This window comes from Panthera tigris, chromosome E1, assembly GCF_018350195.1.
Source record: "Panthera tigris isolate Pti1 chromosome E1, P.tigris_Pti1_mat1.1, whole genome shotgun sequence".
Taxonomy (NCBI): domain Eukaryota; kingdom Metazoa; phylum Chordata; class Mammalia; order Carnivora; family Felidae; genus Panthera; species Panthera tigris.
The window spans coordinates 35898683-35921291 of NC_056673.1; the positions used below are offsets into that span (position 1 = coordinate 35898683).

The window sequence follows — 22609 nt, forward strand, 5'->3', positions numbered from 1 at the left end:
GTCAGACTTTGGCTCGGGTCACGATCGCACAGTTTGTGAGTTCGAGCCCCGCGGTGGGCTCTGAGCTGACAGCTTGGGATTCTCTTTCTCCCTCTCTCTCTCTCTCTCTCTCTCTCTGCTCCTCCCCGCCTGTCTTAAAATAAATAATAAATAAACTTTAAGAAAAGGGCTCCAGATAAAGTTGAATTCTTATCCACTGAGACACCATCCTCATCAGGGGCCTGGTTGGGAAGGGTGGGACCCCTGAGGTTTGTAATGGAGACATCGGGGTCCTATAAGTTCCAGATCCCCTTTAACCCTCTGGGACTGCAGAAGTGCCCCCTGCCTCCCAGTAAGAGGCCAGTGCTCCCCTCTTGCTTAAAGAAGATGCGGAGGCCTCTGCCTCATCCCTCTCTGGGTCTACCCCACCCCTTCTCCTGGCCACCAGGCCGGTCACAGCCTAGCTAGGGAAGTGCCGGCCTTGCTAACGGAAGAAAAGGACGATGCCCGTTGTCACCTTGTGACCTCTTAGCGCCAAGTCTGCAGTTCATTCCCCGCTCTGTAAAAATGAATCTGAACCCTTTACACAGGTCACCTTTGCCGGTTGGCGCAAGGTCAAGCTTTGTCACTTGAGGGCCGTGGAGAAACTTTGCAGGGGAAGCGGGGTTCTCCTTCCCAGTTCTACGGTGGAACTTCTGGCAGGTTCCTGCAGCTTCTCCAGCTCTGGCTTCTGGGGCGTGGGCAGCTGGTCCATTGTCTGGTCCTAGGACCCTGCCGTCAGCAGCTCCCGGAGGCCAGCAGCCTTCCCCAGCACTCCCCCCGAGGCACTTTTAGAGTGGACCACCTCCTGTGACATACCTCCTCGTGCACAGATTTCCCAGGCACCCGAGAGGACAGATTTTGGCGAGTTCCGCCGGACAAATTTCCAGTGAGACCCGTTGCCCAGCCCAACGACTTTCCTGCCATCCGATGAGCCATGACTGCGTCCTCTTAATGAGATCTAGGTCCCCGCCGCAGGGAAGCCTCTTGAGGGCCCTGTCTCGGCATTAGGGGTGGCGGCTGGTCCTTACATCTGCTAGTCCCATACACCTCTGAGTTCTCGTTGTGTTTTACCGGCCAACACTTCGTTACTCCAGTTCCCTGTCATACGTCCTTATTTGCGTATTAAACGTGCCCTGTTCAAATCACTGTGTGGCTTCCGTCTCCTGATTGGACCCCGCCTGGTGTGGGCTCTGTATCCTGAAGTTGCATAGACCCGGCCAACATGTACTGATAGGAGCCGGGACGGGGTGATGGGGCTTGGATTGAGGGATGTGGGGTCCCATGGGGTTGGAGGCGACTCCCGAACAGCGATGGGGATGACGGGATCCTTGCATAATAGAGGCCAGATGGTAGTAAACATCAGCAGCAAGTGAGTTCAGTTATCATAATGAGTGGCCGCGTCAGATTTGGGGCCGGAGGTGGGGGGTGGGGGGTGGGGGGTGGGATGGCAGAGCTGTGGAGGTGACTGATTAGCACAACATGCCAGGAGCGGTGATCTCCATTACAGCCCCGTTAAATTCCCCAGTCTGGCCCCTGCGAAAACCAGACAGAGCCTCGGAGACCCGACTGGACCACTACAAACTCAACAAGTCGTAGGTCCACTGAAAGTGCCATGCAGCTGTGGCATCTGGGCGAACGCTGAATGACACGGCCACCGATCTGGCGAATGCTTCCTTTTCCCTCCCTGCCAGGCGAATCAGGAAAAATCCACATCCATTTAGAGGGGTACAAGTATATATGTCGTGCTCTAATTCCCCCCACCCTCCTCCTGTGTTGCCTCCCCCCCACCTCCAAAGGGACCTTTGTGACATCCCGAAGAGTATCACCGTGTTCCACGACAATGGTGACATCCCGTTCGTCAGACGGCGTGGGCGACAAGTGGCAAGTATTTGGAGGCTTTGCTGAGACACATGTACTCAAGAGGGGGGGAAATAACCGTTGAGAAGATTCAAGCACCTGCCACGACCCACCGTGAAATGCGTAGAGGTCCCGTGATCCCGGGCCTCCGAAATAAAGGACGCGTTGTTTCATTCTGCACTTCCCACCCCAAGGAGAGAAGTCCAGTGCCCGGCAGGCCTTTCTGGATTCCGAAGGCATCTTTCCTCGCTTTAGGAATGCTGCTCCGACTCACGTAACTGATGGCACCGAAGGCCGCCAACCTTGGGTGGGGTGCCGAACAGGAAAGCGTTCTTCAGCAGGTCCAGGCCATGGTACAGGCAGGTAAGGGCCAGACAACGATGACATTAGAAGTTTCGATGAAGAAACCGTGTGGAGGTCATGGAAGGCTGCATCGGGAGAATGATGCAGGCCGTGGCCCATGCTATCTGTGTAAGATCATCATAAACCACTTGCGAAACAGCTTCTGGAATGCTGGATCCTGGTAGGCACAGAACACCTGACCATGGCCATCAAGATTCACGCAGCCAGAACTTTCCCTCGTGAGCTCCGTGTGTCATGTCCCGTGGGCCTAAGCAGCACTCTGAGATGCAAAGAATACACCCAGGAGTGCACTTGAGCAAAAGAAAGGGGGCACAAGTAAGACATACGAGGAAGCTGCCCACACATGTGGCCCGGCCCCCTCTCCGTGCGATTCACCACTCTTACCCTGGTGCCTCTCCTCTGGCTGGGGTGTATGGCGGCCACAAGGGAGCAGGGGTGGGGGGCGCTGGTGGAGGGTCCTTTACGATCATCTGAAGGCAGAGGGGAAAAACGCAGAGCTTGGTTCACAGATGGATCGTCTTGCTGGATGCCAGCTGGGAACAGACTTTGGCTGCACTACAGTCCTACTCTGGGGCAGGGGGGGGTCCCGAAAAACAGCCGTGAGGGAAAACCCCCCCAGTGGGCAGAGCTCTGGCAGTGTCCCTGCACATTCGCTACGTGTGGAAAGAAAAGTGGCCCAAGGTAAGAATATACCAGAGACATGGACAGCAGCGAATGGCTTGACTGGTTGGCCAGGGGGTTGAGAAATAAAGTTTGGAAGGTCAGGGACAAGGAGGCATGGTGAAGAGACACGGGGACGGGCCTGTGGCAATGGGCATAAGATGTGAGATGAATTACACATGAATGCCCCCCAGAGGGCATCCGCCATGGAAGATGCCCTTAGGCAACGGTGTAGACTGAATAACGGGGCCGCTTGACATTAACCAGCCTCTGCCATTGGTCAGCCCAGTGCTCGCTCAATGGATGCGCGAGTGGAGATCCATGGGAGTAACTCACGAAAGCTATTAACTGGGTCAAATAGCACGAGCATCCACTCACCAAGATTCATCTAGCGGCTACCAACCAGTCTGCCGGTAAGAGACCGGTGCCATGCCCCTAATACGGCACCACCTCAAAAAGATCAAGGTGATTAGATTGGATCCCTTCCACTCTGGACGAAGCAACAGTTCATCCTGACTGGAATCAACACATATTCCGAGTTTGGGTTTGCCTTTCCTAGAGTTTCTCCTCCTGGTGAGTTTCTCTGGTAGAGCCCTGAATGATACAGGGCCTGTGCCAACATCACTTTCTGAGGGTTTTTTTTTTTTTTAAGTCTTATTTTTACTTAATTTTTGAGACCGAGAGAGAGCAAACAGGGGAGGGACAGAGAGAGAGGGAGACAGAATCCCAAGCAGGTTCCGGGCCGTCAGCGCAGAAGCTGATGTGGGGCTCGAACTCACAAACCGTGAGATCATGACCTCAGCTGAAATCGAGTCGGAGGCTTAACCGACTGAGCCACCCAGTCGCCCCACTCCCTGAGGGTTTATTTAAAAAAACAAACCAAAAAAAAGAAAAACGAAAAACAAACAAAAAGGAGTCATGGAGTGGGCAGTAAGCCTCGTCCCAAATCACCAGTTTCCGGGGAACCCAACTTAAGAGCACAGCTAACCTGTCCCAAGCACCTGTTGTGTGCCGTCCGTTAACATGAACTTGACGTCGCAGCTGAGACCAGGCAAGAAGGAAACTATTCAGGGCCACAACTCCGCAGCCTAGCATTCTGTGCTGATGCGCAGGGTTAATCACCACAAATGATGGTAAAGTCACATTTTGTAGTGTTGTCAGTGGATAACAGGAACGGTAACCACGGAGTGTGGCCGACCTGAGTGGGTGGGCACAGATCAAGCCAAAGAAGACTTTTGCTAGGCAGTTCCCCCAGCCCCTGGGGAAACGGGCAGGTGTTGACGCTGGGGGTGGGGGGGGGTCAGGGGTCCCCAGGGGATGACTGCAGGAGAACAGTCCCCAGCAACCCCTCGTGTGTGAAGTGACCACACCAAGGGGGTCAGAAGCAGAGGAGTGATAGACTGACCAGTCAGAGTCCTCGGGGTCAGGAATATTGAACCGAGAAATGGAAACAGTGGGTATTCAGCATGTGGAAATCACTTTTCTTGCTCTCCGGTTGTGGCTTTGTGAAAATCAGTTTAGGAAGGCACTGAGCGGCTTTGACCGGTGTGCTGATTTCACGGCTGGGTTCGTGCTTGGTCACCCGCCGGGCCCCGGGTGGGAGGATATGCGTTGCTGGAGGCCAGCGCGGTGGTGGACGAAAGTCTAGTGACCTCATCGGGGAAAATGCCCGCCCGAGGCAGGCCCCGGGGCAGCAGAACTTTTATAAAGAACAGGCATGTAGGCCAGCTGAGGTGAATGATGGTGGCTTGGGTTAGCAAATAATATCCCAGACAATCTTAGACCACAAAATAATGCTCAGCCTGGAAATCTACAAAATTAGAACGTCAAACATTAGCCAGTTACAAATTAAGACTCCTTTATATACCTCCCTCGCTGTGGGGAGCCCCATCTTGCTGCCCAGATCCCTACCACAAGGAGAATGAATGCCATTATGTATTTGGGGATGATGTGACATGTTTGGGTTGGCTCTATCGGGACTCACACCCACTGTCTTGAATGAAAGAACAGGACCCTTTTCAAAGGATTTGGGTTTTTCCACTTCTTTCTGATCCAGGATTTTAGACCCTAGGGACAGGTCAGGGAGGGAGCTGGGGACTTGGGCTCAGGAGACCGTGGATGGAGAATCTGAAACCCCCACGGACCTGGGGGAGCCCACTCTGGCGAATCCCAAGATCACGGCCTCGCTGCGGCTCCTTCCCTCAGGAAGTCAGTCCCAGGACCTCCGTCTGGCACCCCTTTCTCGTCCCTTTGCTTGCATAGTAGTGTTTCTCTTATTCCAGTCTTTAAAAATAATACAAAAATCCGAATTTCTGCATATTTTAAAGGAAGGGAAGCAATATACAGACGGACCCCCAAAAAGCAGTAAGTGCCCACCTCATTTTTGTCGGAAAGTTATTCCTCAGTTGCATGTTTAACACAGCAAGTTGCCTTGTATTAAGGCATTTGCCTCCTCCGAGCACCCCATGCCGGATGGCAGGGACCGGGGAGTCTGGGCACCAATTTCTCCACCAGTGGAGAAGCCACACACAGATAATCAAGACCCCAATGCTCGGGTTCGCCAGGCTATACTTCCGGTGCCTACGAGGGGAGAAAGAAATGGAAACTGCCTTTCCTAACTCAGCCTCTATCCCAACCCGCCTGCCTGGGCCAACCATTCATCCCTCAAAACCCAGCTCAAGTATCTCCCCCTCTGCGTATGGGGGTCTTCCCCAAGCTTGTCCCTCCTACGCTCTGCCCACGACTGTCACACTTCTCACATTATTTATAATTAGCGTCTGACCTGTTTGTCTCCTAGTCTGACTGCAAGGCTGAGTGAAGAGAACACTCTCTAGCTGTAACCCATGGCAGGTATTCGATATGCAAAGTAATTACGACGAAATTGCTTCAGGATGAGAAGGATGGGATCTTGAAGGTGGCTTCCCCATTTAAGAGTCTGCGACGACCACAGTCTTACTCCCAAGACTGGGCCCTAATGGCTGAGAGGCATTAGGTGAGAGACCCAGGATTCGTAAACCCTCAAGCCGGTCTCTGGGACGCAGAACTAGATTTATACATTATACACACAGGTATGACAAGGATTTGGGGGTTCAGGCATGCCTCTCTTCCTTCCGCGAGTATAGATCGGTCATCTGAAAGCATTTTTGAGGTCAGTCATCACACTCTGAGACGAGATGGCGTTTCTCTAACAGGTGAGAAGACGGAGTGGTTCTCCAAGACCGTGGGGATGAAGGCAAAGAATGTCTTAGAAGGGTCGAGTGATTTCCTCAACCACATGCACGTTGAGGGTGATCTAGTTTTTTTTTTTTTAATATTTATTTATTTTTGAGACAACGCGAGAGACAGAATGCAAGCAGCGGAGGGGCAGAGGGAGACACAGAATCCGAAGCAGGCTCCAGGCTCCGAGCTGTCAGCCCAGAGCCCGACGCGGGGCTCGAACTCACCAACCGCAAGATCATGACCTGAGCCGAAGTCGGACGCTTAACCAAATGAGCCACTCAGGCGCCCCGAGGGTGATCTAGATTTTGAGCAGCATTCGCAGTCCCCCCTGTGGGGTTGACCCTTGATCGGGGTTGACCAAGGAAGTCTTGACATGGGCAGCTGTCCATTTCCTCACTGCACTGTCAGGGGGCAGGGCGGGGATCTGGGAGGCGCTAGTTTTGATGTGGGCCTTTTAAGTAGAGGGTCATCCTTGGTGTGGTTTGAAACTGTGCCTTCTGGCTGTGCTTGGACAATAGCTAAATTAGCCCTCTATGAAGATGAGGAAAGAAGGGAGGTCTAAATATAGTCATGGGACACAGTTTGAGATTCGCCGTGGGTAGAATGCAAAAGAGCCCTAAGCTGAGGTATAAGATAGTAGGAGATTCAAATCCATTTCCTATCCCCACTTTCCCAGCCCTGGCCAGTTTTTTGTTTTTTTTTTTTTTTAACGTTTATTTATTTTTGAGACAGAGAGAGACAGAGCACGAACGGGGGAGGGGCAGAGAGAGGGAGACACAGAATCTGAAACAGGCTCCGGGCTCCGAGCTGTCAGCCCAGAGCCCGACGCGGGGCTCGAACTCACCAACCGCGAGATCATGACCTGAGCCGAAGTCGGCCGCTTAACCGACCGAGCCACCCAGGCGCCCCCCTGGCCAGTTTTTAAAGGTAGAGAAAAAAAACACGGGCAACACCGGGCAAACCAGGTCACTGCGCATTTCTGCCCCTTCCAGGTACCAGAGAAGAAAATGCCATTGTGTGTGTGTGGCAGGGGCGGGGGGCCTCAAGAAAGGAGGGGGTGCCGTGTGCCTGTTGCTGCCAGGCTGCAAATGTCAAACAAGGTTGTGCAGGTGATTTGCGGAACCAGAGGGTGAGCCCCTATAACACTCCTGCCCCGCCGGTGGAGACAGATTTTATTAGAAACCTTCCATTCTGTTTTCCTGGCATTTGACTAATTTAGCCAAACCACACTTTGGCAAAAAGTCTGGCTGTCCTTAGCCCAAGGGTGGATTTGATTTCATTTGAAGTAGGGTACGGGGTGTTGGAGAAAGGGCCCTGGGCTGGGCAACAAAAACGTGGGCTAGGCGCTGACTTACAGTGGGGGGCCTTGAACACGTCGGGGGGGCCCCACTCTGGGCCTGGGTTTTCGCATCCGTCAAACCACAGGGTTGACCCGTACGTAGGCTCGGTCCCCACCTTCCTCTGCCATAGGATGTCATCCTATAGCTCTAGGGCTGGCTCTGGTCCTAGATCAGGGGCAGGGGCAGCGGAACCGAGTGCAGGAGCGGAGGAGGGGACCCAGCTCAGGCGGTTGGCGCCCCCTCTTCCGCGTTGGCTTTGCTTTCGGGCGCCCGAGTTGCCAGCTCTCCGTTGACCAAGCGGCGGGGGCTGTAAAAGAGGCTCCAGGAGGCGCCCCCTCTCGCGGGGCGGGGCCGCTGCAGGCGCTGGGCTCCTCTCCCCCCACCCCTGCTCCCCGTCCGCCCTGGGACCGCACCCGCGCCGGGACGTGGCGCCCGCAGAGGCGTGCCCGGGGCTGGGCGGGGGCCGCTGCCCGCCGGACGCCGGGTCCCCGCCGCGGCCCGGCTCGTCCTTCCTGGACGTGACACGCTCCGGGCTCCCGGCCACAAATAGGAAGCGGGGGGGGGGGGGGGGGGGGGACGCCCGGGCCCGGGGCCGACACGGCGGCGGGTCGCGGGCATGCGGAGCCCCGGGAGGAGGGGCGTCCGCGGGTGTAGACCGCGGGGAGGGGGTGCGGTGACACGCGGCCGTCTCCACTTCGCGCGTCTGGGCCGGGTCACCGCCCCCCGCCGCGGTCTCAGTAGCTGTTCTGTGTCGGCGGCGTCGGGGCTGCTGATTGTCTCGCGCCCAGACTGGCTGGCTCTGTGCAACTTCCAGACGCCTCTTTGGGGCAGGTCCGGGGGGAGCGGGGAGGAATCTGATTGCCAGCAGCCAGGCACACAACCTTGCCTCCGTGCTCCCCTCTTTTGATCCCCTTAAGGCATCCTGGCCGCGCGCACTGTGGGGCAGGGTCGGTGACCCCATTTTACGGATGGCAAAACTGAGGGGAGAAGCGACTCGGCCAAAGGCACATCTCAAGATACAAGTAACGGAAATGAGAGAACTCCCATCCCTCACTGCCGTCCCCCCCTCCCCCCGGGGTGAGGTCCTGGGCTCAGAAATCTCCCTCTTTGTCCGTCTGCGACCTCTGGTAAGGAACTGGCCATCAGCAAGGATTTCCAAGTCCCGAGGGAGGGAAGACTGAGGGCTCCCATCCTGTGTCGGGCTCCCGGCCTTCCTTTTGTGGGATGACACCACCCTCCCCCTCCTATCTGTCTTCCAGGCTCCACCTTTTACCAGCTTCAGTCCGTCAGGACTGGAGGCTGAGAACCAACTCTCCAACTTTCTCATTCATAAATCCGATTAAAGACCACTCGAGTGTTCTAACCTGTGGAACTTAGGCAAGCCCCTAGCCCATTTTGGGCCTCAGTTTTCCCACCTATATAAGAGAGGCTATGTTACCCCCTAAGAAGCCTTCCAGCCCTCATGTTCCAGGATACTTGGATACTTTCGCTGCAGGCACCAGCCCGCCGTGAGGAATGAAACTTCCTTCCTTTTCTCTGTATCTTAATTACAGTTGCCTTCCCAGTGCCTGTGCAGGTAAGGGTGTTCCGCAAAGGCGATTGAATAAGTATAAAGGTCTGCCTTTGCCTGTCCCTGTCTCCTAACAAATGCCTGACGATGACCAAAGCAACGAGAGAAAATAGCTGTGCTTAACTGCCCTTCCGAGGAATCTCCGCATCCCCTCGTGGGACAAGGAACAGACGCGGCCACCTCCCGAGGCTGATGGGTCAGCAGTAATACTTTGGTTCAGAAGCCGGTGTGAATTCGATCTTCTCCCCTCGCTTACTGCTTTGGGCCACATCGCCTCTTGGAGCCCCTGCATCCTGAGGTGTTCCCGGGCCCGCGGATAAGTCAGAAACCGTGGCTCCCGTTTTTACAGATGACCAAACCAAAGGAGTGAAGGGACTCAGCCCAGAACGCGCCGCAAAACACGAGAGGGTGGGCACAAGACCGTTTTCTCTTTTTTTTGGATGGAGATAATAGTAACGCCTGCCCTACAGGATTCTGGGAAACCCAGCTGGAACAGAAGAGGCTATTAAGCTGTCAGCTGCTGGGTGGCAGGTCCTGTGGCAGCAACGGTGCCCCTGATTTCCCGGTGTGGGGCGACGGGGAGCTTTCTCAGCCACGTGCATCCGGGCGCGGGCCCAGGACACACAGAATGAACGAGACTCGGTCTTTGCCTTGGAGGAATTGAGACTAGAACTAGAGAACAGCCCAGGCCACCGATTCGCACGACACCTCAAGGCAGTTTTTATAAAGCAGACAGCCGTGCGGCACGAGCACCGCCTCCCCGCCGGGTGTACTGGGTTTATTTTGGTGTGTGTGTGTGTGTGTGTGTGTGTTTTAAGTGCATTTATTTTGAGAGAGAGAGAGAGGGAGAGAGTCCCAAGCAGGCTCTATGCCCAGCACTGAGCCCCACGCGGGGCTCGATCTCACAACCGTGAGATCGTGACCTGAGCCGAAATCAAGAGGCAGTCACGTCGGCTGGCTGAGCCACCCAAGCGCCCCTGTTCTGTTGTTTCAACACCCCTGCCATCATTAGCAGCTCCCTCAAGGGAAACACGCACAGCTCAGGGCTTGCCACGCCTCGCTCACTTCGGGTGCCACACCCGAGGGAGAGCTTGGCTGGGTGACTCCCCCCCTCCCCCTTCTCTCAAGGTCTCTGGGTCGCTCTGTCACCCCAAAGGCCTTGGGAACAAGTCTGCTGGCTTTCCCTGCGGTTCAGCTTCAGTCCACGGTGGGAACAAGGCAAGGGTTATATTTGGCGTGTTGCTTTTTTATTTTTTACCTCGTGCTTGAGTGGTGCTTTAAACGTTTACAATGTCTTTTTCAAATAAACCGACGTTTATTTACGCGGGTATGCGGGTTCGGCTACCTACGCGTGCGCTACGAAATTCACAAGGTACAACCGAGAATACAGTGGTGGGTATGTCTCCGTGCCTCCCCTGCCTTCAGGCCTCCCAGCTCTCCTCCCAGGAGGTAACCACCCTTACTAGCTTCTTAGATGTCCTTCCTAGAAGGAAATCCCCTTTTGAAACGAAACCATCCCTGGAAACATACGTGTAAAATAAATAAAAGCAAAGCCCCTCCCCTGCTGCAGCATGGGAGGGGGGGCAGAGGGAATTTACTGAAACACCCCCCCCCCCCGCCTTTTGGCAGACCCAGTGGCTGCCTCCTTGGAACCCAGGGGTTGAAAGACCACAGTCTCTGGGGCGCCTGGGTGGCTCAGTCGGTTGGGCAGCCGACTTTGGCTCAGGTCATGATCTCGTGGTCCGTGGGTTCGAGCCCCGCGTCAGGCTCTGTGCTGACGGCTCAGAGCCTGGAGCCTGTTTCAGATTCTGTGTCTCCCTCTCTCTGACCCTCCCCCGTTCATGCTTTGTCTCTCTGTCTCAAAAATAAATAAACGTTAATTTAAAAAAAAAAAAAAAAGACCACAGTCTCAACTCATCTTCGGGGGCGGGGGGGGGGGGTGGAACATCCTAGTGGCGACAGGAAGTTAGCATCCCGATGGTCAAGTTCAAGGTGGGAGAAGGCGTTCCAGCTCAACTCTCCCAATGGGGGCCCCTGATACCCCCAGTGCTTGGTAAACTCCAGCCGCTCCCGCCCCCATCCCTCAAGTCCGTGGGAAGCCTGCTGTGCACAGAAGTCTGCTTGGAGCCCTTGTGTCCCCTTTGAACATCCGCGTCCTGATCAGTTCGAGCGTATTTATGGAGACCTCTGAGGTGCCCGGCGCAAGAAGCTCCAAGCAGTTTAACACTAGTCCCGCCCACCCGTGCTCTCGGTATAGCTGGAGAGAAGAGACACAGAAGAAGCGGTAAGGACATAAGGCAGGCGTGTGCTGGGTGAGGGGTCAAGGCAGGTGGGCAGGCAGGTAGGCCATCCTTGGATGCCAGGGAGCGGGACAGGGCGGGGATGGAGAGACAGAAGGAAGAGCGGATCAGGGAAGGAATTCAGGAGGCACTGCCTTCCAAGGAAGCGCGGCCACGCTCCCTGGAGATTCGACATGAGGTCAGAGTCTTAGGAGCAGCAAATCAGGCCCTGAACGCCTAACCCAGCTTCATTAAACCCACTGGCTTGAGGGGCTTGAGTTAGAGTTTAGGAAAATCTTTACAGCACTAAACGTCCCTCCTTCAAACCTAGAGACCCCCCCCTCCCTCCCCAGAGGGAGAATACCTCCTCCCTAGGGAATACCTACCTCCATCCTTCCACCTGCCTCACTCACCTCCAAGCCCACACTGGCTTCCCGCTACTGGAAGGCTCTTCTCCAGATATCCGCACAGCTGAATCCCTCACTGGGCCCCACAGCTCATCAGTAAGGCTTCCAACTGCCCTTGATTAAGTATCACCCCTCCCTCCCGCTCAGTACCCTTCCCTGCTCTACGTTGCCCATAACACCTACCGTCATCTGGCACTCAATATGTTTACTTGTTGGCTGCCTCTCCCATCAGATGTGAGCTACAACAGTCCCAGATACGCAGTAGGTAAGCAGCAAGCAAACGTTGAATGAATGAGTGCATGAACGGTCTGTCTTAGTGAATCTCCAGAGAATCCTCCCTAGGATAGAGCGGGTGCTCCTGTTGGCCAAGAGCTTGGGTTTCGCGGACGGCGGCGGGAGGCAGCTACATCCCGGTGGGATTTCACCGTGTCGTGAGCAGCGGTAACCAGCTCGATCACACATCCCACCAGGAGGTACAGGTGCCACATTGAACCAGCTCCTCACGTGGACGGTGAGGCTCCCTGGGGGGGAGGGGAAGACCGGCCCTGGAAAGGCTGGGGATGAGCGAGTGCAAGGCGTGGTTCCCTGCTCCCTGCTGCCTGCACGCTGCCTGGTCACCCCAGACACACACACAGAGAGAGAGAGAGAGAGAGAGAGAGAGAGAGAGAGGAGGCAGTCAGGCAGGAGGAGAGTGATGGTGAGGCTGCCTGACGGGTGTCGCCTCCTTTCCCGGGACTCAATGCCCTTAACCTGCCCTTGGTTCCCCTGATGAGTCAGCAAGTTCCGGTCTCTGAGGTTCATTGCAGCACTTCCCCCCCCCCTCCCCCCCCGGGGCGGGCCAGAGGATCTTGAACAACATTAAGTAACACACCTAGGAAGGCAGGAGGCTCAGAGAGCCAGCGGCGCAAGAGTCATCCTGTCCAAACCTATGTCTCTGTACCAAGACCCACCCCCCAGCCCAGGAAACAGCTGGTGTTGGGGACTTGGGGATGGGGCAGGGGGTGGTCCTCAGTCTCAGCTGAAAATCAGCACCTTAGGTACAGCAGTTGAAGAAATACAGTTTCAAGGCAGCAAATCCTCACCAAAAAAAAAAAAAAAAAAAAAAAAAAAAGAATGTAGATGTGTTTTGCTTTAACTTTACAGGAAAACTGAATATCTACCAAGTATGGTCAAAGGGATGCTTCCTCATTTTATTTTATTTTTTTAATTAAAAACATTTTTTTTAACATTTATTTATTTTTGGAGAGACTGAGAGAGACAGAGCACGAGCAGGGGAGGGGCAGAGAAAGAGGGAGAGACAGAATCCAAAGCGGGCTCCAGGCTCCGAGCGGTCAGCCCAGAGCCCGACACGGGGCTCGAACCCACGGACCGCGAGATCGTGACCTGAGCCGAAGTCGGACGCTCAACCGACCGAGCCGCCCAGGCGCCCCTGAAATGTGGCACTTTCTAATTTACAATCTGCCCTCAAAGATGTGAGTACTTTCACACATATATATTCCCATTAGAGTCTCAGAAGACCCTGTGGGTTACCTATGATGATCCCCATTTTCCAGAGGAGGAAACAGAGGCCTACAGTGGGCATGGCACAGACTCCAGCCAAGCCTCCCGCCTTGAAGCTCTTCCCAGCGCACCACACTGTCCCCATGTGATCCCTACAGCTCTGGGAGGCTGACCCGGAGCAAGAGGCCGTGATGCACGTCATAGGTGAGAAAACCGACTCCGGGAGGCGAAGGTTTCGAACGGATTCCCTGGCTCAGAAGCCTGGTCTTTGAAGTCAGACAAACCTGGGCTCACACACCTTCGTTTTTCACTCCCTAGCTCCACTTGGCACATAGTGGGCCTCAGTGGGCCTCAGTGTCCTCATCTATAAAATGGGGCCAATGATACCTACGTCACAGGGAGCCGGGAGGGGGAACTGACGCGCATTATTGCTTAGAGCAGTTCCTGGCCCATAGCGGCTATGAGGATGCCCGCCGTTCTCGTTAATTTCGCCGTATCGCACACTCGGGTGAAATATCCACGGAGGGGTGTGACGGTGAGTCTCTTCCAGGGGCAGGCAAGCGGGCGCCTCCCCGCCTCCCCCCTCCCCTCACCACCCTCACTATTCCAGAAGGTCATCCCAGGCTGGTTCTCTCCCAACCCCCAGGAGCCTCCGCGCCACCGCCTGGCTCCACCTCGCGGCCACCGGGCCCGTGGCCACCCCACCTCTGCCTGCGGCAGGGCCCGGAGCCTGGACATGGCTGGCAGGACGCCAGCTCCCTTGGTAGGATGCCCCACCACTCCCTCTGGGCCCCTCTATTCTGGGAGCTGTAATTTAGACGGCCTTCCCCGCCCCAGTTGCTATATCTATGGCAGCAGTCACTGTGCCCGCGGGCCCTGCCCACCCCCTACGACGCTGCCTTTTCATAAACAGCTCCCAGGCTGCCCTGTTATCTTGGGTTCCTTGCCTCTGGGGAGGAGGCCCTGCCACCCTGAAGATACAAATAACCCCTCAATCCTGGGGGAAGCTGGCCTGATGTGGCCAGAGGCGGGATGGAAGCCTCACCCACGGGAGCCCAATATAGCAGATCTCAGAACCTGACCCTGAAGTCGGCCGGGGCGGGGTAGGGGGGACAGGAAAGAGAAGAGCCTGCCATCATCCTCCCGACACTCTGAGAACTGGGCTGGCCTGGGCTGTGGTCTCCCCAAAGGCCACCCTGCTCAGCCACAGGGCCATGAAAAGAAGGAGGGGCAGCCAGTAACAGCAACACAAGTGATCTTCCTAAAACACAGATGTGATTGTGTCAGCCCCTCGCTCCAAACCTGCAGCGGTTCCCCATGGCCCTTAGGGAAGAAGCTCACAAGACCCTCTGTCTTCTGCCCTTTCTACCACCTCTCGGACCTCAGGACCTTTGCACGAGCTCTCCCTCTTTAAAGTTTTCCTCTTTATCCAACTCCTATGCATCCTGCAGGTCTTGGCTTAGAAAGCACTTCTCATGGAATCTTCCCCTGACATCACCACACGTATACACGCCTCTGGTCCTCCCCCTTGAACTGGGTTGGATGTCCCTCCCATGTTCACCAGAATCACTAGGCCCCTGCTGATGCGCCTTGTCTGTCTCCCTAGCAGACTGTAAGCACTCCCAGGGCAGGAACTCTGTCTTGCTTATATTGTTCCTCCAGAACCAAGGCCAGTCCTGGTTCATGAAAAATTTGTTGAAAGAATACATGAGTAAGTAAATAAACAATTCCTCTGTCCCCTGGGATGAGTGGGTCTCTTGGAGAAAGACTTGCTACTTTGTGCCCTTGATTGTCCCAGGAAACCCCGTCTTCAGGCTCTGTCCCTTCGCCCTCTGTATGTAACTTCAGGCTTCCTGCACTGATCTGTCCATCCTGATCTGGAAAATACGGTGGCTATGGCCATGGGCCTGCTTGTGGGGAGCCCTGAGGGATTCTGAGGACGCAGAAAGGACATGGCAGGCATCCCTGGGTTGAGGAGGAGGAGGGCACAGAAAGAGGGAGTCCTCAGGCCATGGGTCACTTACAAGCAACATCTGTCACTGAGAAGGAGGGCGAGTGTGCATATCAAATGGGCGGTTTGGGGCACTTTCTGCTATGACACGGAGACGCTTTGTATTTTGCTTGCTTCAAAAAAGGAAAATGGCAAAGAATAACCTACAACTATAGCAGTAGGATTGGAGTTAGATTTTTCTACCAGTCAGCCCCATAAATTAGTGGAGGGCCTCTGAAATTTGAGTATCTGTGTGTCCAAATCGCATTTCCTCTGTCATTTCTCTTGTCCTGCCGTCTCGCTTGGATTTGCCCCAGGTCACCCGCCCTGCCTGGAGGCTGGGAAGATCTGCCTGTGCGGCCACTTCCACGTCCTGAGAACCTGAGACCCACTCCCAGGACCACCGCCATGGAGCCAAGGTCAAGGGAGAGAAGAAGAGAGCAGTGGGGGCTCAGCAGGCCACCTCCCCACTCCTGGAGGCCGCAGGATGAGATGGCCCAAGACAGGCCTGGTGAGGACAATCAATCCAGTGGCAAAATATACGAAGTTGGTGCCCTGGGCGGGTCACGTGATCTAGACATGATCCCACCCCAGGGCCTTTGCACGTGCTGTTCGTGCTGCCTGATTCTCTTTTCCCCTCAGATTTCTATAGCGCTCACTCTCTCGGGTCTTTGCTTAACTGACCCCTTCTCCGTCAGACTTTCCTTAGGCACCCTATTTAAATCGAAGCTCCCCCCACCCCCCGCCACCATTTCCCTGCTTTATTTTTTTCCACAGCACTTCCTGCTATCTGACATACTGGGTTCTTTCCCTCTCTCCCCCCGCCCTTCCTTCCTTCCTTCCACGGTCTGCCTCCTTTAATAGAACGTGAGAACCATAGCAATTGTGTTTACAGGTGTATTTCTGGTTCTCTATTGCTGAGTCACGGATCACCCCAAAGAGTCAGCAGCTGAAAACCAGCATTTAGTTCTCCAAGTGCCCCGACGAGATGGCCGAGTCACCTCGAAGCCTGACTGGGGCTGGAAGGGCTGCGCCCAAACTCACTCATGGGGTTGTCGCCGGGTCTGCCCTGGCTGCTGGCCCGAGGCTGAATTCAGTTCCTCACCTTGGGAGCGTCCCCCGTGGGGAAGCCTGGCGGCCGAGCGAGCGATCCAGAAAGAGGGGAGAGCAAGAGAGTGAGAGAGAGCGCCTAAGATAAAGCGTCGTCTGTCCTGACCCGCACCGGCTGAGCCGGGCCTTGGCTTCTGCCCAGCGCCACTGGTCACTCAGACCGACTCTGGTACAGTGTGGGAGGCGCGGGCATGACGGCGTGGACACCAGGGTGTGGGCTCAGCCCCGAAGGATCATGAACACCTGCTGCTCTCCTCGGCCCCCGCACCCCCACCCCCACCTCTCCCCTGACGTGTGACCTTGCGCAAGTTCCTAGACGCGGAGGCCTGCCGTGGGGATGTAAAAAGAGGCGCTAGGCATCACAGTGTTTGACACACACACGCCCTCAGTATATGTCACCATCGTGGGCAGCTGTTGCTCATACGGGAGGGAAAAACCAAAGTATTTTCCTGGAGTCAGGAGCCGTTTTAGAGCTGGGGGTGGCGCGCGCGTGCGCGCATGTGTGTGTGTGTGTGTGTGTGTGTTTCTATATGGTTCTCTTCCCAGAGCGCTGGCTGAGAGCAGCTGTCCCAGGTCGGCAGCGCCTTGGGTGAGTCATGCGGGCCAGACAGCAGGTTTATCACTTGGACCAGACGTGGTCATGTGTTGGGGCCTTCGTCACCCAAACAGGCGGGACGGACTGACGAGCACAGGGGCTGCTGTCCTTTTATACCGAGTTAGCCGGTGATTCTTAAACGTTTTGCAGAGCGGGGAGGGAAGGACGGCTGGAGTCGTGGAAGCTTTTTGAAAGTTTACGTGAAAAATGGACAGTTATACGTAAACACGCAAAAATTATCTATGATAAGCTCAGGCCAATCACAGATGGACCCCAGATTCCCAAGGCCAGCACTGGACTATGGCCTTCTCAAAGGCAGCGGTCGACTGGAGCATGTGTCTCCCGAACCGATGAATGAATGCACGCCTACCTGAACGAATAAAAAACCCCAGAAAGAGTCAAAAATAATGGCCCGAAGGCCAGAATCTTGGAATCTTTGCTGGCTGGCAACGCATCCTCTCCCCTTGTACACTTGGCCTCGGCAAAGCTGGCTGGGTTCAAAAGACCTGCATTCGGGTGTTGCCTTCGCCACCTTGGACTCACCTAACCTCTCCCGGACCCATTTCCGGCATCAGGAGAATAATGTGAATTGCAGAGAGTGTGTTGTAAGTTACAAAGCTTGCTGGTAAAACAAGGGGCTCTCGTTTTGGCTGGACCTGATTCTGGACGGTGCCTCTTCTCCAGCACAGACCTGCCTTGAGGGTGGACAGATTCCTCCCTGGAGCCCTTAGCTGCTGGTCCTTCCTTTTGTGAGCACATCCCCCGCCCCTCCCAGTCAGACGACCCAGCCTTGGGTCATTCCAGGCCTGGATTGGGAATCCTGCAGTCATTCAGGCCACAAATATATTTTTTTGAGCAGCTACTCCAGATCAAGGCGTGCACGGGGTGCTCCCCAGCACCTAACCACCATGGGAGCAAACCCATTATGGTGCCTGTCCCCGTGGAGCTGACAGTCTAATGGAAGCAGATATTAACCAGCCAGGAGAGGCCAGGGTGCTGTGGAGGTGTGTGATCAGAGGTCCTTATCTCCGGGGGAGAGGGAGGGTGTCTGGGGAGGCCCAGTTTCCTTTTAGAAGTGACAGATGAGGGGCGCCTGGGTGGCTCAGTCGGTTAAGCGTCCGACTTCAGCTCAGGTCACGATCTCGCCATCCGTGAGTTCGAGCCCCGCGTTGGGCTCTGGGCTGATGGCTCAGAGCCTGGAGCCTGCTTCCGATTCTGTGTCTCCCTCTCTCTCTGCCCCTCCCCCGTTCATGCTCTGTCTCTCTCTGTCTCAAAAATAAATAAACATTAAAAAAAAATTAAAAAAAAAAAAAAAAAGAAGTGACAGATGAGCTGAGCCCTGAACTCAGTGGGAGCCCATCAATGGGCTAGGAAGTCCTCTGGAAAGAGGCTACAGCAAGTGCAAAGGGCCTGCGGTAGCACATTTGTAAGTCCAAAAGAAGGTTATCACACAGAGGGAGGGGGACAAGGATGCAAGAAGTAACCAAGGACGTGAAGCAGGCAGAGGCGAAATCACCTTGTTCACTTTAATGTGACATTTGCAAAAATGAAGGAATTGGAGTGGCGTATTTCAAGTCTCCGATAGCCGTTACCCCGAGGGAAGGTGTCTTAGAGGCCAAATGAGAGGAAGTGCCCTAGCAGGTGGGATTTGAGTCAGACTGCAAGGACTTCCTGGCCCAGAGGGGACCCTGGGGGGTTACTCTCTCACTCCACCTGCTGTGTGTGTGTCCCAGGTAGCAGAATGGGTGTTTGCACTCTCACTGTCTCCTGATGCCCTATCCTCGCTGCTTACTGAGCGGGGACAGCGAACAGCCCTGTAGGGGTGAGTCTGTTGTGGGAGAGGGACTGCCTGGGGTGGGGAGAAGGTTGCCCTGGAGTGTCTCCAGGCTGCTTGGGGAGGGGGACGTGGGGAAAGACAGGAGGGGAAGCCAGCAGCCACAGCAAGGGCAGGAGTTGGGGTGGGACAGGGAAGGAGAGTGGTCAGAAGGGGGCACCCCTGGGGGAACTGAGCCCTGGATTATGAGTCTCCTCCTTCTCCCGGAGGCACCTCAGGTCCCAGCTGCTTTACCTGCTGAAGTCCGCGACAGAATCGCCCTGGTGGTCACAGGTAGAACAGATCTGTTCTCCGCCACTCTTTCGGGAAGGCCTGTTGGCTGGTCTCCGTCTCCTCTCTCGACTGTAAGCTCCTTGAGGGCAGGGTCCACGTCTCCTCAGTGTCTGATCTCCCAGTGCCTGGTACAGTTAATACTCGCGGAATGAATGCACGCACCCACCGGGAGCGCCTGGGTGGCTCAGTCGGTTGAGCATTGGACTCGATTTCAGTTTAGGTCGTGATCTCACTGTTCATGAGACGGAGCCCCGTTCTCACTCTCTCTCTCTCTGCCCTGCCCTCCCCTCTCTAAACAAACAAACAAATTAATTAATTAACTAACTTAAAAAAAAAAAAAAGGAACCCTGCAGCTGACTGCCTGAGCTCAAATCCTGCTTTCGCCACTGCCTAGCTCTGTGACCTTCGACAAATTACATACCACTCTGTGCCTCATTTGTCTCCGTCTGTAAAATGGCCGGGCTAACAGGTCCTAGGTTGATGCGAGCAGGAAGAGAGCTGAGGCTTCTAGAACACCGCTTGGCGCACAGCGAGCGCTCCATCAATGCTAGTGATTGCTGGCTAGGAAGAAAAGAGACCTGAAAGAGGATGTATTCGGCTCTGGTCCCTAAGCGCCCCCCCCGCCCACCCCCAGCACAACGCCTTAGACCCAAGGGACCCACAACAGAACTCGCAGAACTGCCTGAAGGGGGCGCTCCCGGGGGCCTCTTGCGCTAAGCCCACCTGCGTCCGGCGCCAGGTCAGTGAAGGCCCTCCGCCTTCTACAGAGAAGTGCAGACCTGAACATCTGGGCTGACCGCCGCTTGCCACACAGCGTCCTTGGGCAAGGCGCTTTCTTAATGTCCCCAAGCTTCCGCTTTTTCACTTGTATTACGGAGAATATTAAAAACCCATCTTGCCAGGGTTGTTGTGGGGATTGATTACGTGCCCAGCACAAAATCCTCCTTCCCGCAGGTGGAGTGTAGGATCGGCCCCTCCCTCTAGCCCTGGCCCCTCCCCCCACCAGGTCTATTGCAGAGCTGGAGTCCCTGGTCCTGGATTCCTGGCCTCTCTGGCTGTGACACCAAAACCTGAGGCGAGAGTCACGCCCTCTTCAGCTCCCTGGAAGAGATCTATTGCAAGTCAGACACGAGAGTTTGAAAGACACAAGAGTTTGAATTAAGGGGGAAAAAAAAAAGAGTCACACCCTCTTTGTGAAGGCCACCTGGAAAGCCCCATACCTGGCCACCTGAATCAGGGTTCACCAGAGTCCCCTGTCCCCACAAGCTCTCTCTGCCAGAGTGACTGACCGGAGAGTTCTAAGGTGAATCCCACGGGAGGTTTGTCCAATTGCCCAACTGTGTTCATTGGCACAACGAGGGGGGAAAGTTTAAGAGAGGCAGGATTGTGTCCGGAAAAGTTCCGTGTAGGGGGAACTGGGAGTTTCTAGATTTATTCCACAAAGGCGCCTTGCACGTGGCTCCTGTGAGTTTTGGTGCTCCCGTGGCTGGCAGGCAGAGGTGGGCAGTAAGAACTCGCTTAGGCAGCACCAGAAAAGTTACCTGCCCACCCCACCCCCAGCCCCAGCCCCAGCCCCAGCAGTGAATCTGGAAATAGCTGAGAGGGCTGCTAATTACATCAGGATCAGGGTTTGAATCCGGTACCTCCTTGGGGCATGTGACCCTGGGCAAGCCATTTGACCTCTCTGAGTGTCAATTTCCCCGTTGTGAAATGGGGATGATACTGGAGGGACTTGGTAGTGAGGAGATTCACCAATCGAGCAGACACAAACGAGGCACTAGGTAGAACCAATAATACAAATGTGGTCTCCGCCTTCCTGTTGCTTACAGGCCAGAAGGTGTGGGGTAATGGTTGAGACAACCAGGCTGGAAGACCACCTCCAGCGTTCCCCGGCTGGGTCAGCTCCACTCTTCCTGCCTTGATCTCCCTACAGCGAAAGGAGCGGTTTCACAGAGTGGTGAGGATCACACGAACTGACACATGGAAACATACTGACGGCATTAACCACAAGTTCTGGAAGCACACAAGTCAGTTTCAGGAGGAGCTTCAGGGGGCGCCTGGGTGGCTCAGTCATTTGAGCGCCTGACATGGGTGCAGGTCGTGATCTCACGGTTCGTGAGTTCGAGCCCCGCATCAGGCTGTCTGCTGTCCGCACAGAGCCTGCTTCCCGTCATTCTCTGTCTCCCTCTCTCTCTCTGCCCCCCCCCCACCCCCGCCACGCTTTCTCTCACTCTCAAAAATAAACAAACATTAAAAAAAAAAAAAAGAAGGAGCTCCAGAAGAGGCTGGACTTGCCCAGCAAATGGGGCAGGAGCGTACTTGAGGACAGAGGTCCCCAGGAAAGATCAGGTGTGCCGGAGTGCTGGAAGAAAGGGTGGGCAGTGAGGACAGAGGCATGAGCAGCAAGCCAGGGACAGAGTTGGGACACTAGAAGTCACTGTCGAGGGTTTTAAGCAGCTGTAAAGCATTCGTTCTCCTTTGTGTATGTGGAAACATGGCACACATCTGTCCGCTTCTTTCATGTACCCCCCAGCTCCCCCCCCCTTCCCCCCCCCCCCGCCCCCGACACAGGGTAATTCCTTGCTGACCCGCATTCCCTCTCTGGTTTCCAGCGCCATCGGATGCCACATCACACAGGGCCTTTGCATCTGCTGGCTCTCTTGGAGGAGTGGAGCAGGGGCGGGGTGGGGGTGGGGGAGGGGGGGCGGTTAGACCCAGGCAGCGCCTAATCTCTGCATCCACACATTTCCTTTGTGACCCCATGAGCCAGGTGTGCCTGGGTCTGAACCGGGGCAAATAATTTCCCCTGTTGTGAATATTCAACCGTAAGTGCAGCGACCTAGTACAGCGTCTGGTTCAGAGCACGTTCTCAGTATATACAAGTTTCAGCTCTCTGCTCTCAAAACAGAATCTTCTCTTCAACCATCCGGCTGCAGGGCAGTCGGGGGTAGGGGAGCAGGGGAGCGTGGCTAGGCACGGACTCTCGAAAGCGGGTTTTTTTATTTACAACATCACTTGCAAAGGGCGAACAGTTGGGTCCTTAAATCAGGGTTTATGGGGTAGGGGGAGTGGGAGAGTCCCTCTCCCGGCCATCCCCCGTAACCTGTAACGGGGGAAGGGTCCCAGGAGGCGAGGTGCTGGGACTCCGCGCGCGGAGGACAGAGCGACGCGCACGTGGGAGAGGAACTGCTTTCCCCGGGCTGGGTCGAGCCGTACCTACCGCCAGGCTTCGGAGAGAAGAAGGGAACGAGGGCTGGGCGTGGGGGTGCATTTCTGCAAAGCTCAGGGCTCAGCGCCCTGGAGGCACAGCCCTGCCACTTCTGGGTGTACGGGCGGGGCTTCACGTAGAGCCCCGCAGCCGCTCCAGCGAGGGTGTCCCCCACCCACGCTCCTCGGGAGGGACGCGCTCCGTCCCGCCTCCCCTGCCCTCTCCCCTGCCCTCTCCCCGCCCCGCGCGCAATCCCACCTTCGCTCCGGCTCCGGGAGCCTCCCGGGCAGCCGGGAGGCGTGGCCCGCGGGCGGCCCGCCCCTTTGATGTGCGCCGGCACCGCTGTGATTGGACAGTCGCTTGTGACGTGAGGGGACTGCGGT

The 22609-nt window shown here is 55.6% G+C and overlaps 2 long non-coding RNA genes across 4 annotated transcripts; both read right to left on the minus strand.

Annotated features, from left to right (window-relative positions):
• Positions 1-1468: 1468 nt before the first annotated feature.
• LOC122233619 lies at positions 1469-12326 on the minus strand. Of its 2 annotated transcripts, none has more exons than XR_006211258.1 (3): positions 11900-12326; positions 2626-2711; positions 1469-2531 (listed from the first exon to the last, which is right to left on the minus strand). It is a non-coding gene; the product is annotated as an uncharacterized LOC122233619 (long non-coding RNA). The 2 variants fall into 2 exon arrangements; XR_006211257.1 differs by lacking the exon at positions 11900-12326 and adding an exon at positions 3890-4315.
• A 6097-nt stretch (positions 12327-18423) lies between these two features.
• On the minus strand, positions 18424-22512 carry LOC122233618. 2 transcript variants are annotated; one of them, XR_006211256.1, is made up of 5 exons: positions 22485-22512; positions 21607-22245; positions 19742-20945; positions 19440-19579; positions 18424-19143 (listed from the first exon to the last, which is right to left on the minus strand). It is a non-coding gene; the product is annotated as an uncharacterized LOC122233618 (long non-coding RNA). The 2 variants fall into 2 exon arrangements; XR_006211255.1 differs by lacking the exon at positions 22485-22512 and having other exon boundaries at positions 21607-22444.
• Positions 22513-22609: the final 97 nt, after the last annotated feature.